The sequence below is a fragment of the Trichomycterus rosablanca genome, chromosome 3 (genome assembly GCF_030014385.1).
Source record: "Trichomycterus rosablanca isolate fTriRos1 chromosome 3, fTriRos1.hap1, whole genome shotgun sequence".
NCBI classification, from domain to species: Eukaryota; Metazoa; Chordata; class Actinopteri; order Siluriformes; family Trichomycteridae; genus Trichomycterus; species Trichomycterus rosablanca.
This window is the reverse complement of record NC_085990.1, coordinates 1131110-1143047: the sequence shown is the minus strand read 5'-3', so window position 1 is coordinate 1143047 and position 11938 is coordinate 1131110. Positions and strand designations below refer to the sequence as shown.

At 42.2% G+C, this 11938-nt stretch overlaps 1 long non-coding RNA gene across 3 annotated transcripts; it reads left to right on the top strand.

Annotated features, from left to right (window-relative positions):
• The first annotated feature begins 2766 nt into the window (after positions 1-2766).
• LOC134310738 (uncharacterized) lies at positions 2767-11070 on the top strand. 3 transcript variants are annotated; one of them, XR_010011336.1, is made up of 6 exons: positions 2767-2784; positions 4109-4146; positions 4273-4375; positions 4481-4597; positions 5087-5194; positions 10813-11070. It is a non-coding gene; the product is annotated as an uncharacterized LOC134310738 (long non-coding RNA). The 3 variants fall into 3 exon arrangements; XR_010011334.1 differs by lacking the exon at positions 2767-2784 and adding an exon at positions 3354-3423; XR_010011335.1 differs by lacking the exon at positions 2767-2784 and adding an exon at positions 3495-3594.
• The last annotated feature ends 868 nt before the right edge of the window (positions 11071-11938 follow it).

Sequence of the window (11938 nt, the reverse complement as noted above, 5' to 3'; positions counted from 1 at the left end):
TGAGGAACGTGAGTCACTAGAAAGGTGATCCGTTCCTCGTGGTCATCAAGACGCAACGTCAAGGGTTGCGTCCAATGGGTCACCGGGCTGCCCACTACGGCTCAACCATCCACCGCATGGACCGAGACCGGCTTGGTTAGCGGTTGGACCTCTATCCCCAGCCTGCGTACCAGATTGATGTCTATAAAGCTCTCCACCGCCCCCGAATCTACACAAGCCCTAAGGTTTGTGCACCCTGAACCCCAAGACAACCGGGCCGATAGGAACAGGCCCTGAGTAGGGATGTTAATTGGGCCCTCTCTCGTCTCCCTGGCACGAGAGCGGCCTAGTTGTTTAACGGCTGTCTGGTCCGGGAAGATGAGCCCGATGTTGGGCGGGCATCGGGTCTCGACAACCCGAGTTGCATGGGTTCGGGCTCCGGTTCGGGTGGAGAGGCAGTGGGGGTGGCTTGTGCGCGAACGAACGGAGGACAGGTACTCCGTTCTCGCGCACGCTGGCGAAGGCGAGTGTCAATGGATATCGCCAGCGTGTAAAAAGCCTTAAGTGTAGTAGGTGGGTCCCTAGTGGCTAGCTCGTCCTTAATCTTACCTGCGAGACCACGATGAAAAATGGCGGTAAGAGCCCCCTCGCCCCAACCACACTCTGCAGCTAGCGTTCGGAACTCAACAACAAAATCGGCCACCGATCGACTGCCTTGGGTGAGCTCGAGCAGGCGTGGACCTGCCTCACGGCCCCCCGAAGGGTGAAAGAAAGTCTCCTTGAGGGCCTCCTTGAACGCACTTTCGGAGGAGCATTCGGGGGCGTTTTGCTCCCAGAGAGCAGTAGCCCATTCTAAAGCTCTCCCGGAAAGCAAGGAGACAATGTAGGCGACTTTTGAATGCTCAGTGGGGTAGCGAGAGGGTTGCAGTTCGAATGCTAGGGCACACTGAAGAAGAAAGCCACGACACCTCTTCGCGTCCACCGAAAATCTTTCGGGGGGAGGGATGGGGGTGTCGCGGACTCCAGACTCCCCAGAGTGGGTTACGGGATTAGGGGTGGGCGGATGCCGGGTAAGTACAGCTACCCGTTGAGCCAGCTCATTGAGGGCCACCTCATGCCTGCCCAACGCCACTCCTTGGTGGCGTAAGACGTCCGCGAGTGGTTGGGGCTCTGCTGAGTCCATAACTGGTCGCACCTTTCTGTCACGTGGGAAGAAGGGAGGACTCACACGCAGAGATACATTTTAAATTATAAATTGTTTATTAATAACAAACAGAAAAGTAAACACAGAAAATAAAAAGGCAAACCAAAAAACCGATCGGAACCTCCGACGGAAGCTGCTGAAGCAGCGAACCCAAAAATGACAAAAAGGGAAAAAAGGAAAAGAGCGGACGCGAACCCCGGTCTTTAAGGCGAGAGCCGGGAGCGTTAACACCACGCCAATCTGGCGCGGGTAAACGAAAGGCGCGTTAGCGCTGAAAGCGCTACGGTGAGCAGGTGCGGGAGAAAAAGCTCCGGTGACGTCTAGCCCCAGCGCAGCGGTCGGCTAGCGTAGGTATCGATCAGCGAGCGATCAGCTTACGGTCGCAGTAGCTGAAGCACGCCGATCTGAAAAAGAGAAAAGAAGCAAGTTCAGTTAGGCAAGCTCAAACATGCGGATTCGAACCGGGGTTGGTGGCGGTCCAACCGAGTGCCTTACGGAGTCGCCACCCAGCGGTTGTGGAATCCAATGAATAGATTCAATAAGTGCAATACAGCGGAGCACTGAACCAGCGCCGTATCACGGCGTGCATGCAACCGCTAATGCTAAATGCTAATTGAGTTAAACAAACAGCAGTTCGACAACTGCACGGCGTCGCACCACGCTATTTCTAAGAGAGGAGAAAGGAACACTGACTACCTCGACCTTACGGTCTACACAGCTGGATGGCCTTATGCCACCAGGGGATACCACCTAAGGCTACAAAAATGAGCGTGGACGAGCTGCCACCAGAGAGCAAAAACAAACAAAGGTGCGACACCCGCTGCTGCACGGAGCTGGCTTAAATAGGCAGCCCCACAGCTGCGGGTGATCTGCACTTATTGGGAGGCCTGGTATATGAGGCCTTTGATTTCTGAGCTCTGTAAGGTCTGTTTCGCTGGGAACCCGGGGCACGAGAAATCTGTGTGTGTGTGTGTGTGTGTGTGTGTGAAGGGCTGAAAGTGAATTCATTTGTATAATAAACAAATGAAAAGTAAAAATGAAAGCTGAACAGACAAAAGATGAAACGTGTTCATCCTGTCATCCATTCAAATAGAAACCAAAGGAAATGTACACACCCTGTGTGTGTGTGTGTGTGTGTGTGTGTGTGTGTGTGTGTGTGTGTGTGTGTGCACTGGTATTCATCACATTGAGGGGACATGAATCTGTTTACACAGTCACGTCGTGGGGACCTCTTGCAGTGTGGGGACCTAAAGTCTAGTCCCCATAAAGGAAACCTATTTTAAATGGATACAGGAGGCCTACTAATGGTGCCTGTGTGGTTTTTAGCATTGGCTCAAAACGCATGTTTTTCGGTGAATGTGTGAGTGTGTGGGTTGTGCTCAGTTGCGCCCCCTTTTTTTTATAGCCGGAATCACACACACACACGGATTCCAAATAAGGTTGGGAACCACCCACTTCCTGGTCCCCATTAGGAACGATTTCAGACATTTTTAGTGTTAAAGATGGATATTCACACAGTGGACAAAAAAAGAAGATTATATGCAGGAGAAACCAGCTAAGAAGCTAAGAACTTATATAGAGGACCAAAAATGAAACACAAGGTAAGCATATTTGCATGTCAAACCAGTATAACAATTGTTCAACCGTCAAATTATGTTAATTAGTTCTGTTAGTGAATAGTTATTTGTTCTTTAATACCAGTTCTTCTCCTTCTCCAGCCATAACATTAAAACCTGACCTGTCCTGCTATTAAAGAACATGTAAATGTATTAAAGAACAGCATGAAAGGGGGTAACAAAGCATGTAGAGAAACAGATAAACTACAGTCAGTAATTGTAGAACTACAAAGTGCTTCTATATGGTAAGTGGAGCTGATAACATGGACAGTGAGTGTAGAAACAAGGAGGTGGTTTTAATGTTATGGCTGATCGGTGTAAATGAGTGCAAATAAAGCTTCTTGTTTATAATTGGGCTGTGACAGTGCAGTGGTTAAATAACAATGACTGCGTGTTTTTAGATATATTTAGATATTTATATTAATTTTCCATTAAATAAATTTAAAAATGACAACAAATTTTTGGTAACTTAAAAAGACAGAAAACTGTTAGTTTGAAATGTCTGTGTGCGGCTGCAGTCTCCATTGGGGCCTTTAATTTGAAACAGGTGTAGCATTACTTCACTAATGAACCTGGTTTTCAGTCTCTGTTCTGTGGGTAGAAGTAGAACTCGGAGCTTTAACTGTAAGGCAAGTTTGTTACAAAATGAAATTAAATGCTTAAATGTTTGGGCAGGAAAAGTGAAAGCAGGCATTCTTACGCGTATTACTGCCAGGCAGAGAAAAAAACTTCAGTATGTCGTTTTAACAAGGACATTATAAATGATTTCGTTACAACATGTGTTCTACAGCGAGTGTTAGTAGCTTATGTTTATTTGTACAAAACTAATCTGTGTGTATTGTGTTGGTTTCTAGCGCGTTTCAGTGTGTTCAGGTGTAGTTTACAGAACAGGTTGTTTGGTGCGCGTCTGCAGACGCGTCACTAAGTCCAGTGTGATGCGCTAATAAGTAAAGATAAGTTTTATACCCACAAACCTAATAAACAACATGAACATGATCGAATGGACTTTAAGATAACATTTAACCTTTTTGGCCAGACTCTGAACAAGAGTGTATCTGCAGATGCAAACCATATACAAACAGATTTGTACTGTACTGTATAATTAATGCAAAACCCTAATAAATAACACATATAAATAATATATTATTATAATTTTAGTTTTTGTCCCTTTTTCTTGCATTGTTGCTTAATTGCACCTCATATTTTAAAAAAACTTTTTATATGCATATTATATGCATAAGGCATATAATAATAACTTTAAAGACCTAGACTTAATCCAGTACAATAATTGTTTTGTTTTTTTCTGCAGTTTGAAATGAATGTGAAGACTGCTCATGGAGAACACGAGTATGTTGCACAATACATGGTGTACAGACTGGCTCATATTGCAGGATAAGAATAAAAATTAAAATGCTTAAAGAACCAAAATACCAAATGCATTAAGTCTAATTATCTATGAAAATATGTTTACAGGTGGCTACAAAAGCACCCAGTGATATAAATGTAGAAGATATCAGCAAGTCCTGCCATTTAAAAGTTCATATGCAGAAGCACAACGGAAAAAACTGACCAACAGGTACATTGACCAGTCAGGCATTCTGTTAAAAGTTGTCATAAAGTGTTTAATTTGTGTGATTACTTAAGGGAGCCCAATAAAAATAAATATTTAAAATTTGTACAGACGCCCAGCATTGCAGCTAGAGCCGTGGTGGAGGACGACTCCCAATCCTCTGTCCTGTCCAAGACTCTAAGATCCAAGATGAATGATGCTTCTGTTTTAAACAGCACTCCTCTACAGGTACATGCACATCCACATCATCACTTTAAGTTAAAACTACAGGCTCTCTTTTGTCATATATTTTAGTATTTTGGGGTTTTAATTAATTAAAAGAATGTAATAAGTTAATTGTGATGATAATCTAGTAAGAATAATTGTTTATTGTGATGTATCTACAAGGTAGGTTCTAGGGGAACATATAGGGCAGATTTTAACTTTCACAGGGATTTTTGTCTTGTATAATTATCACTTTATTCTGAACACTTACGGCGTCCCCACAACACACCTTCAGTTAGTTTCTGAGTACAAACTGTGTGTAGAAACTGACTTGGTCCCCACAATGACTGTAACATTGTGTGTGTGAAAGGTCCCCGCAAAGCCTGTTTTATTTAATATGTGTGAACACAGACTGCTTGACTGGGCAAAAGATAATTTTTTTATTATTATAAAATTATTTTCTAAAGTCTGGTGCATGTTTTTTGATATAGTTATTTTAAATTGTGTTTACAGACACCCAGCATTGCAGCTAGAGCCGTGGTGGAGGACGACTCCCAATCCTCTATCCTGTCCAAGACTCAGATGGATGATGCTTCTGTTTCAAACAGCACTCCTCAACAGGTACATGCATGTCCACTACTTGACTTTTAGTTTTACAGCCTCTCTTTTGTCATATATTTTAGTATTTTGGGTTTTTAGTCAGTAAAAAGAATGTAATAAGTTAATTGTGATGTAAATCTAGCAAGAATAATTGTTTATTTTGATGTATCTACAAGGTAAGTTCTAGTGGAACATTTAGGGCAGATTTTAACTTTCACAGGGATTTTTGTCTTGTATAATTATCACTTTATTCTGAACACTTACGACGTCCCCACAACACACCTTCAGTTAGTGTATGAGTAGAAACTGTGTGTAGAAACTGAACTAAACTGGTCCCCACAATGACTGTAACATTGTGTGTGTGAAAGGTCCCCACAAGGAATGGTAACATTGTGTGTGTGAAAGGTCCTTTCACACACACACACACACAATGTTACAGTCATTGTGGGGACCTGTTACATACACGCACAATGTTATAGTTACTTGTGGGGACCTTTCACACACACAATGTAATAGTCACTTGTGGGGACCTTTCACACACACAATGTTATAGTCATTGTGGGGACCAGTTTAGTTCAGTTTCTACACACAGTTTCTACTCATACACTAACTGAAGGTGTGTTGTGGGGACGCCGTAAGTGTTCAGAATAAAATGATAATTATCCAAGAAAAAAATCACTGTGAAAGTTAAAATCTGCCCTATATGTTCCCCTTGAACTTACCTTGTAGATACATCACAATAAACAATTATTCTTGCTAGATTATCATCACAATTAACTTATTACATTCTTTTAATTAACTAAAAACCCAAAATACAAAAACATGACAAAAAAGTACTTGTGTATTTGAGATCATCAAACATACAGTGGGGCCAAAAAGTATTTAGTCAGCCACTGATTGTGCAGGTTCTCCTACTTAGAAAGATGAGAGAGGTTTGTACTTTTCATCATAGGTACACTTCAACTATGAGAGACAAAATTAGAAAAAAAAATCCAGGAAATCACATTGTAGGATTTTTAAAGAATTTATTCGTAAATTATGGTGGAAAATAAGTATTTGGTCAATAACAAACAAGCAAGATTTCTGGCTCTCACAGACCTGTAACTTCTTCTTTAAGAAGCTCTTCTGTCCTCCACTCGTTACCTGTATTACCGGTTTGACCTCGTTATCTGTATAAAAGACACCTGTCCACAGCCTCAAACAGTCAGACTCCAAACTCAACCATGGCCAAGACCAAAGAGCTGTCGAAGGACACCAGGAAGAAAATTGTAGACCTGCACCAGGCTGGGAAGAGTGAATCTACAATAGGCAAGCAGGTTGGTGTGAATAAATCAACTGTGGGAGCAACTGTAAGAAAATGGAAGACATACAAGACCATTGATAATCTCCCTCGATCCCGTGGGGTCAAAATGATCATGAGAACGGTGAGCAAAAATCCCAGAACTACACGGAGGGACCTGATAAATGACCTGCAGAGAGCTGGGACCAAAGTAACAAAGGCTACCATCAGTAACACACTACGCCGAGAGGGACTCAAATCCTGCAGTGCCAGGCGTGCCCCCCTGCTTAAGCCAGTACATGTCCAGGCCCGTCTGAAGTTTGCCAGAGAGCATATGGATGATCCAGAAGAGGATTGGGAGAATATCATGTGGTCAGATGAAACCAAAATGGAACTTTTTGGTAAAAACTCAACTCGTCGTGTTTGGAGGAAGAAGAATGCTGAGTTGCATCCCAAGAACACCATACCTACTGTGAAGCATGGGGGTGGAAACATCATGCTTTGGGGCTGTTTTTCTGCAAAGGGGACAGGACGACTGATCCGTGTTAAGGGAAGAATGAACGGGGCCATGTATCGTGAGATTTTAAGCCAAAACCTCCTTCCATCAGTGAGAGCATTGAAGATGGAACATGGCTGGGTCTTCCAGCATGACTGATCCCAAACACACCGCTCGGGCAACGAAGGAGTGGCTCCGTAAAAAGCATTTCAAGGTCCTGGAGTGGCCTAGCCAGTCTCCAGACCTCAACCCCATAGAAAATGTGTGGAGTCCGTGTTGCCCAGCGACAGCCCCAAAACATCACTGCTCTAGAGGAGATCTGCATGGAGGAATGGGCCAAAATAGCAGCTACAGTGTGTGCAAACCTGGTGAAGACTTACAGGAAACGTTTCACCTCTGTCATTGCCAACAAAGGTTATGTTACAAAGTATTGAGTTGAACTTTTGTTATTGACCAAATACTTATTTTCCACCATAATTTACAAATAAATTCTTTAAAAATCCTCCAATGTGATTTCCTGGATTTTTTTTTTCATTTTGTCTCTCATAGTTGAAGTGTAGCTATGATGAAAATTACAGACCTCTCTCATCTGTCTAAGTAGGAGAACCTGCACAATCAGTGGCTGACTAAATACTTTTTGGCCCCACTGTATATGTAAATTTACTGATAAATTAAGTTTTAAATTTAGGATTAAGTATTAAAGTTTTTCTTATTATGATTTCTTGTTTTGTAAATGAAAGACACAAATCTTGACAATTCCAGTGAGCTATTTGATTCTTCATCAGAAAGTGCAGATGATTACATACCTGATACGACTTGTGATAGTGACATTGACACTAGCCTTAAACCAAACCAAAAAACAAAGCACAATACACTGGATGTCTCTGGCTCAGAGAGTTCCACTGTCTGTGACTCCACAACATCAGACAAAATGACCTTTGACGGGCACAGCTTTACACCTGAAGCCACTGGAGCAGAAGAAGAACTTGGTTCAAGTAAGAACATAAATGATCTAATAGTTGTTAGCGCAAGTCAAAAAAGAGGTGGACGAAGAGTGTACAACAAAAAACATTACTGCTTGTATTGCTCTAAGCCGTATGCCAAAGCCGGGTTTCAGGGAGAGGAAGAAACAGCTAGATTATATTCACAACAGAGGACACTACGCTCACAATGCTGCAGTTATGGAGTCAGGACAGGGGAAACTTGATGTTGGGCAGCACTTGTTAAACAAAAGGGGAAATTAGACAAGAATCAACAGTATGTGAGAGAGCAGATGCGAGAAATGGGAAGGCTGGTTCACAATGCCAGAAAAGTCACCACCTTAAAGAAAATGGAAGATCTTATGAATCCAAAAAATTACATGGAGACAGTCAAAACTGTCAAGTTGACATGTGGGTATGACAGTGAAACAAACAAGTTTTTGACCCCATCATTAGCAAACAAACTTGGAAATATCCTGATTAAAGTAAGCAAACTTTTAAAAGCTCAAGGTTTCATCTCAAACAACCAACATCTTGTGAAGAATGCCAGTGAGTTTCAAGACATCCATCGGGAAAAGTAGAATGAGCTAATATCAGCCACGGCATTGAGGAACATAAGGTAAGCAAAGTGGAACGTACCGACTCTCATGCCTTTTACTGAAGACATGCATGCATATCTCAGTCAAGTACAAGATGAGTGGTACATTTCACTCTCGGAAAGTCCCTCTGCAAAAGCCTGGATGGAGCTGAATAAGGTGTGCCTGGCTCAGGTTATTCTCTTCTCAGGGAAGGAGAAGTTGCCAGCATGCTCTTATCTGCATTTTTATCAAGAGACACTTCTGATCACCATGACGATGTGGACTGGGCACTGTCTGAAGAGGAAAAAAAGCTCTGCAGACACTTCTCAAGGATTGTCGTCGGGGGGAAACGTGGTCGCCCAGTTCCAATTCTTCTGACTCCAAAAATGTTTTGTGCATTAGAGATCCTTGTTAATAGACAATGGTTATATGTTTGCAAGACCAGAAGCTATGACACATTTCAGAGGATCAGACCGTCTCTGTGGCTTTGCAAAGGTGTGTGGTGCAAAGAGTCCCACTGACATCTACCAAACTGAGAAAGCATGCTGCAACCCTTTCAACTGTGCTAAACATGATAGACACAGAAATGGACCAGCTTGCCAATTTTCTTGGACATGACATAAGAATCCATCGTGAGTTCTATCGACTGCCTGAGAAGACCCTACAGCTCGCCAAGATCAGCAAAGTTTTTCAATGCCGTGGCTGATATCAGCTCATTCTACTTTTCCCGATGGATGTCTTGAAACTCACTGGCATTCTTCACAAGATGTTGGTTGTTTGAGATGAAACCTTGAGCTTTTAAAAGTTTGCTTACTTTAACCAGGATATTTCCAAGTTTGTTTGCTAATGATGGGGTCAAAAACTTGTTTGTTTCACTGTCATACCCACATGTCAACTTGACAGCTTTGACTCTCTCCATGTAATTTTTTGGATTCATAAGGTCTTCCATTTTTTTTAAGGTGGTGACTTTTCTGGCATTGTGAACCAGCCTTCCCATTTCTCGCATCTGCTCTCACACATACTGTTAAAAGTATGTGAAGTCATTTCCCAATGTTTCTTTACATGGTTGTGTAAAGGGCACAAGTTTCCCCTGTCCTGACTCCATAACTGCAGCATTGTGAGTGTAGTTTCCTCTGTTGAGAATATAATCTAGCTGTTTCTTCCTCTCCCTGAAACCCTTTGGAAAGCTGTGCCTGTCAGAGGTCATTTTGTCTGATGATGTCGAGTCACAGACAGTGGAACTCACTGAGCCAGAGACATCCAGTGTATATCAAAAGATCAGCAAAGTTCTAATGGCTCTTGAGCAAGGAAGATTAGCTGAGTTTCATGGCAAGAACTTGGATAAAATTGGGCTAGATCCTGATGGTATATTATTTTATTTAACTTTTTGTATTTGGTTTTTGCTTTCTTGCTTTTGTTGAAGTCCCAGTGAATAAAGGGTTTAAGTACTGTTTGATTACTTAGCTAACTAATGCCTGTGTGTATTCTACAGACTGTAAGTGAGGGGGATAAATTGTCGTCATTATAGTGTGTTTTTATAGAATGTAAATATTATTAGGGGGCATATGGGCTTGGGACTGGGACTTCTGTGTGGGAAGCCACAGTGTTGTTAAAAATATAACTCATGGTGTAACCTAATCAAACAGTGTAACACAGTGTCAGTCTTACTTACAAGAAACAGACCCACTTTGAAACATTAAACACTAAAGCCAGTAGCCTGCTCAGGTAGGACAATTGCAGACAAATTAAAGCAGGAAAAATGGTCAGGGTCAGAGCATCTCCAAAACAGCAGGTTTGGGGTGTAACAGTATGCAGTGGTTAGTACTTGAGTCTGGTCCATGGTAGACCATGGAGTGTTCATGGTAGAATCAAGTAATTTCGAGGGTTTACTTTCTTACTGTACTCTTGTAAAAAGGTGGTGGGATGTATTAAGCCGCAGTCAAAGTCAGTTCTCGAAGGTGATGTTTTGGAAGCAGGAAAAATGGGCAACAGTAAGGAACTGTGTGACTTTGACAAGGACCAAATTGTGATGTCTGTGATGCATCTCCAAAACAGCAGGTCTTGTGGGTTGTTCCCAGTAAACAGTGGTTAGTACCTACCAAAAATGGTCCACAGTAGGCTTGGTGTCAGGGTCATGTGCACCCAAGGCTCATTGGTCTTGTGTAGTTTATGTTTCGATGGGTCAGAGCTATACAGGTGTCACTAGGGGGACTTACATAATATTAGGCGGGTTTTAATTTTATGGCTGATCTGTGTATTTATAGCTATTATGAGAATTTGATCCTAATAATCTTTGTCTATGGCAGAATGGACAAACAGTGCAAAGGTAAAACTGCCCATAAGAAGAAAACACCTTGGCTGCAGACAGAGGTGCAGGCGGTGGAATGGCACACGAATCGCTTCATCACATCTTGTATCGTACCAGCACAGCGAGACTGTGAGAAGTGTTTAAGGGCTGAACCAGAAGCTCCTAAGAACCGTGACTGGCAAAATCTGAAATTCTATGTTTATAATCGTATTACGGCCTACAAAAGAAAATTGCAATACAGATAGTTTAAAGATCATTGAGTCTCTGGTATGGCAGTTTTTGTTTACATTCACATGTTCTGATATTGCAGTTTTTGTTTGCATTCACATGTCTCAGCAAGACACACACATGCATACGTCATAAAGGTCTACTGAACAGAAATAGAATTATTTGCTATTTTTTAAAAAGCATTTGAACATTTTGCAATATATTGATTTTCTTTTAACTGTCAATAATACACTATATTGCCAAAAGTATTCGCTCGCCTGCCTTCACACGCATATGAACTTGAGTTCATCCTGAAAAACTTACCATATACAGTGGGGGAAATACCGTATTTTCCGCACTATAAGGCGCACCGGATTATAAGGCGCAGTCTCAATTACGGGGTCTATTTCTGTACTTAACACATACATAAGGCGCACCGTATTATAAGGCGCATGCTAAAACATACGGTCTACAAAAAAAAGGTAACGGAAGCAAAGGTGGCGTGGCGGAGGTAAGCGTACGTACTGTACGTATTACGTAATGTTCTCTGATTGGTTTATCGCTGCCAGCGTTTGTAGTGTACGTATTACGTCCCTGTGTCAGCGGGAAATGGTCCGATAGTCAATCAAGAGGAGCGCTTACCAAAGTCGCACAACAACATTTTTACAGATTTTGGAACTCAGTGCACACATAAGGCGCACCGGATTATTAGGCGCACGGCAGATTTTTGAGAAAATTTAAGGCTTTTAGGTGCGCCTTATAGTGCGGAAAATACGGTAAGTATTTGATCCCCTGCTAATTTTGTAAGTTTACCCCCTTACAAAGACTTGAACAGTCTATAATTTTTATGGAAGGTTTATTTTAACAGAGAGAGACAGAATATAGGGAGCTGGGAGCAGAGAAATGCTGGATATGAC